The following is a 5909-nucleotide window of genomic DNA, read 5'->3' on the forward strand; positions in this document are numbered from 1 at the left end:
ATGAGCAATCGGACATAATCTAATTAGACTAACACAATGCTCGTACGTTGCAACGTCACATAATCATATTTGATACCCATAAAAATAAGTTTAATATCAAAGTGAACAAATGGTCCACATATTAGATATTAAATTGATAAGAACAAATATTACACTTTTCTTAATCAAAAGGTTGAGAAAGGTATGAGTTGAAAAGGAGCCTCACCCCTTTTTACAGTTCGCTTGGTCGCCTGTCCTCTTTCAACTAACGAGGTGGTACTATATAGGAACATTGCGATGTGTGTGGCTTTCTGTTGTGTTGGGCTTTATGGTTTCTCACGATCCATCCGTGATGTAACGGTCCATCTGTGGTGTAACGGTCCATTAGTAGGCGAGAAGCGAGGGAGAGGAACAGACTTACACATTTGCCACGTGACACGCGACACACGAAACTGGTGCTTTAAAGGAGTAGAGATGTGTCAGGGATCGGAACTCCGGACCCTGGGGCCCACAAGTCAGAAGGGAGACTGAGGACACCTCAGAAGAACTCGCCCCGGATGGCCCTAATGCGCCAAGCTCGGGGACTGGGCGAGACGGAACTAGGAGGAGGGGTCAGACAAATAGTCAGGAGTGGGTTCCGCGTCTGACCAACGGACTGCCCCGCCATTAATGACCAACTGCATCGATGGCACCTAGCGTCGAGTCGTGGCATGTGAAGGAGTCGATCGTCCTTCCACACATGGCATGTACGCCCTAGGACACAACCCCACTTATGAGCTAAGAGCCCCAGGCCTACGACTCATTTATGGCCTCTACTTGAGTCCCCCAACGCCCTATGAAACTCACGACACGATGAGGGACACCCAGAGTCAGGCTACAAGGATCAAGAGTTGGCGTGGAGCAGAGGGAGTAATGTTGACACCCGAATACTCTGTCGTCCTTGCACGTTGTCTCAACGGACTTCAAAGAAGCATGACCAGGGAGCCCAAACGACAAGGGCGAATACCGTCGGACGAACCTTTACTGAGGGTAAAGCACCTCGTTTTACCACAGAACAGCTATCCCTTCCAAGGGAAGCCACTTGTAACTGCCCCCTCCTTGGTCTATAAAAGGAGGAGGGTCAGCCCAAACCAAGGACACGGAGATAACAACACTCGACGACTTAGCCTGGTAGGAAACACCTGGCACATAGATGTCCAGAACCAACATTGCTTAGAGGCTTGGGATTCTTCCGTCTCTCGCCCGCTTGTAACCCCTACTATGAGCATCGAGCAACAAGGTGTCGGTAGCGCAAGCCACGAAAGACTAAAAGTAGGGACGTTATGACTGAACCAGTATAAATCTTGCGTCCACTGAGAACACCATCTAGATTCAAAATGTGCATACACAAATTCACTCGTTGACGCTGATTCGAAACACCAACAAGATGTAAGAAGAGACAAAATAAATGGTCGGACCGGAAGTGAGAGCGAGAGTTAAAAGTTTTTTGAACCAATATTTGTCTACAACCTTCTCCCTTAAAAAATAGGCAAATGCTAGAGAATGATTGCGAGTATAGACAAAGGCCCATTACATTCATTAGCATTATCAAAACAACCAGTACAATATTGGAAAGGATTAAAAATAGTAATTATATAAAATATAAGGGCTTTTGAGTTATTATGAATCAAACTATTCTAAGTTTAACCAAATTTACAGAGAAGAACTCAATTTTTAGGAAATCACGGATTAAATAATGTGTTCTTATCTCAACGAGAGAAGCACAAGCTCCCCTTTATTCTCGTTGCTTCCATATTAACATCTAACACGCTAAAGAGGCATTTAACAGAAGTATATTCTATATAATGTATCCAATAATGCTCATCTTATTTCATAAACAGATACTAGTGCCATTAAACAAGTGTTCCCTGGCATGGTAGTGGCGGGGTATATGTGCGATGGATGTCACTTGTTTAAGGGCACATGACAGGATAAAAAGAAAGCATCTGTTCTCAATCACTCAGGCCTCATTCGGTTGTGCCCAACCAGACCAGGTTGAGCCTGGAATGGGAATCAATCCACGTTAAAATCCAGGCCCAAGAAAAATCCAGGATCCTATTTCTTTTCGTGTTCGTTTAAGCCCATTGAAATTCTAGCCCATGAGTTTGGATTTTTTTTTACTTGAGGAGGTTCTGGATCGGATCCAGGAGTCGTATGGTCTGGAAAAAACCCTGGAAGCGAGTGAGTGAGCGACGGCGGCGGCGCAAGCGAGACACTGGCAAGCTCTACTCCGGCAAGCTTCTCTTCGGTTGGATAGATCTACTCTCCACCTCTCTCTCCCTGTCTTTGTTGCTTCAAAGAGGTCGAAGTGGGTAGATCCGTTTGGTACCTTCACCAGGAGGCAGAAGTGGGCAGATCCGGCCATACATGAAGATGTGCTTGCCGACGGGGAGGCCGAGCGATGGCAGCGCATAGCGGAACAGGCGGATGTCTCGGGACAGCACTGTCTTGGCGACGAGTCTGCATGGGACCTTCCGGCGGGTTGGAGAGCTGCGGCGGAGCGCCGGTATGACCTGCTATGGCTCTCGCCATACCTTGCCGTAGTCTACTAGTCTTTTTCTCTAACGTCGCTGGCATGCCGACTCCACTTTCGCAGCCTGCTTCTCCGTCGCCGGCCGCCGCCATTCCAGTTCTCCTCTCCAGCTCTGCCCGTCAGTCTACTAGTCTTTTTCTCTAACGTCGCTCGTAGCCTCGTCGAGTCGCTCGCACGCCGACTCCACTACCGCAGCCTGCTTCTCCGTCACCGGCCGCCGCCATTCCAGCTCTCCTCTCCAGCTCCGCCCGTAGCCTGCTTCTTCGCTCACGGCTTGTTTGCTCCGGTCTGAGTGTCCGTTTGTCAGATAGAAAAAAGACCTTCTATTTGCCTGATAGTAAAACTCAGAAATCAAGCGTTCTCTGGATGCTTGAGATATATTAGATGAGGATTTCTGCCTAGCAGTAGGATGTTACCACTATTTGGTTGAACGTCTTTCGTTGTTAAAAAACAGAAGGTGAATCAACATAATAAGCCTGAAGTTGTAGCTTCGTGTCTTTTTCTGTCCAGTTGCATGGTTGATTGCTCTGGTTTTGGACCGCAGGGTCGTGGCGCTAACCTAATTTTGTTTTTTCCTTCTTTCTTTTCGTGTCTTTTCCTTCCTGTCAGGTTCTTGCAGTCATCTTTTCCTGCTCTAGTAATATTGTCAAACTAAATCTAATTTATTTATAATATTGTCAAACTAAATCTAATTTATTTATTTTCAGATTGTCCCTGCTCCAGTAAGAGTCGGCGAAGACAAGTGTCTCCATCCTAGGTGTTAGTGTCTGATCAATTTTTTCAAGGTTGTGAATCATCTAGGCCCCTTTGGTAATGTTTTGGTAATTAATGACAACTACTTGTGGACTAACGATTCTTGGAGAAATAAGAATGCAGGGTTGGACCACATAGAACAGGAAATGTTGAAGAGTCATACGCATTGGTTGTGGATCAGATGAAGGCAAAGGTATAATATAGGTTTTACTTTTGCCGGTCTTGAGGTGTTTAGAGAAGATACCTGACCGGATTAGTAGGCTAGATAGCCGTACTATTAAGAGGGGTCAATGACTTAGATCTGTGTAAAACTTAGTGCCTCATAGAGCATCAAGTAGTTGCATTTGCATAAGGGCTAACAGCGCTTCTCATTTCGTGAGTTAAAAGTTCATTCAAAAGCATGTTTGAAATTTGAGAAGTCTTGGTCGCGCGGACTGTCCGGCCCTCGGGGGCGGACCGTCCGCGATCCTCCAGCAGGTCCGGGGTTTGACCATTTGTGTTGACTCTGTGTTCTATTGCACTGCGGACCGTCCGGGCCTTAGGGCCGGACCGTCCGCAGTCCTGACCAGAGGAAGGTGGCTTCGGGTCAGTCCCTGAATTATAGGCGGACGGTCCGCCTGTGAGGCGCGGACGGTCCGCATGTGTATAACTCGTTTTTGGACAGGGACTGTGTGTTTTTATTGGTTTGTACTACGGACGGTCCGGGGGACCAGTCCGGACAGTACTGTCTCAGGTCGCGGACGGTCCGGGATTTATAGCCGGACGGTCCGGGATTTATAGCCGGACGGTCCGCGTGTGTTAACTCCGTTTGATCCGAGGCTCGGGTGTTTGAAATTGCCAGGTCGCGGACGGTCCGGCCTTGAAGGGCGGACTGTCCGGACCTACCCTTTGAGTCTGCTCTGACATGTTTCAACGGTCATTATAGCCGTTATGGTGTACGGCGGACCGTCCGGCCCTAGGGCGCGGACGGTCCGCGTGTGCGCAGAACTGCCCCTTTTTCACATAACGGTTGGTTTTAGATGGGGGACTATAAATAGAAGGGTAGCTCGTGTGTGAGACCTCTCTTGGCCATTCCTTGCACACATTGAGCTCATTTGTGATCCTCCAACTCACTCTCTCACACTCTTTGCTTGAGATTGCATTCTAGTGAGAGATTGAGAGTTCCTAGTGCATTTGCATCATTTGGTGATTCTTGAGGCACTAGGTGGTACACCGAGCAAGCGTCGTTGGCTTGTTACTCTTGGAGGTTGCCGCCTCCTAGACGGCTCGGGTGATTGTCTCCGTCGAGCTCTCCAAGAAGATTGTGGAGAAGCCGCGGTGTTGATTGTGAGGGGTTCGCGCCTACCTCGCCGGAGCGGCAAAGGTGACATTAGTGGAATCGAGGTATTGAGTGATTTCTTGTCCACTTGGCTCAAAGATCAAGTCGTGTCTTGATAGAGGAGCAAGTGAGAGCTTGAAGTCCACCTCAACGTGGATTAGGGGTGATCGGCAAATCACCGATACCACGGGATAAATTTCGGTGTCTATTCCTTCTAGCATTACTTATTGCCTTGCAATTGATTAGTGTTTTGCTTATTGTTCTTCAAGTATTCAATCTCCGTAGTTGTCTTTCATACATTGTTTACTTATTGACACTAGTAAATTTATTCCTCTTGTTGTATTGATTAAATTTATTTAGTATTGTTGTTTTTAGTCAAAACCGTCTATTCACCCCCCCTCTAGCCGGTGTCCTAGATCCTACAAGTGGTATCAGAGCCGAGGACTCCATTGTTTGTGGATCTAATCATCCCGGAGTGGGACAAAATGGCTAGTAACAACAATGTGCACATTGGGAAGCCACCGCACTTTGATGGAAACAATTATGATTATTGGAAAATAAGAATGTCAATGCATCTTAGAGCAATGGGTGGAAAAATTTGGCCAATTGTTAGAGATGGATTTGTTGTATTGAAGGAAGATGAACCATCCGTTAGTGATAATGAGAATATCCTCACAAATGATCAAGCCATGAATGTCTTTTATGATGCTCTTGATATAAATGAGTTCAATCGTATCAAGAATCTCACAACCGCTCATGAGATTTGGGTAAAACTAATGGAAATTCATGAAGGAACTACAATTGTGAAGAGTGCCAAACTATATGTGTGTAAAGGGAAGTTTGAGCAATTTATTATGAAAGAAGATGAGAGTGTATCCGATATGTTCAATCGATTGAATGAGATTGTAAATGAACTCAAAGGACTTGGTTTTAATGTACCGGATGTGGATTTCACACACAAGTTCCTTAGATCACTTCCGGAGAAATATGAGACTATTGTGACAATGCTAGTAAGGAGTGATCTATCTACAACCTCTCCAACCGATGTATTGGGAGAAATTCTCACTCAAGATATATTTAAGAAGTCACAAGCCGATGCTTTAAGTTTGGCAAAGAAGGTGAAAAATGAATCTATTGCTCTCAAAGCCAAGGCCTCAAAGGCAATTGAAAAGGAAGATAGCAATGATGAAGAAAATGAAAGTGAGAGTGATGGTGACATGGCTTTATTTGTAAGGAAATTCAATAAATTCATGAAGATGAAAAGAGGTCAACCTAGAAGAGGTCAAA

General features: G+C 45.9%; 1 pseudogene; it reads right to left on the reverse strand.

Annotated features, from left to right (window-relative positions):
• LOC111589495 (uncharacterized) lies at positions 1-185 on the reverse strand (annotated as a pseudogene).
• Between the last annotated feature and the right edge of the window lie 5724 nt (positions 186-5909).

Source organism: Zea mays, chromosome 5 (genome assembly GCF_902167145.1).
Source record: "Zea mays cultivar B73 chromosome 5, Zm-B73-REFERENCE-NAM-5.0, whole genome shotgun sequence".
NCBI lineage: Eukaryota > Viridiplantae > Streptophyta > Magnoliopsida > Poales > Poaceae > Zea > Zea mays.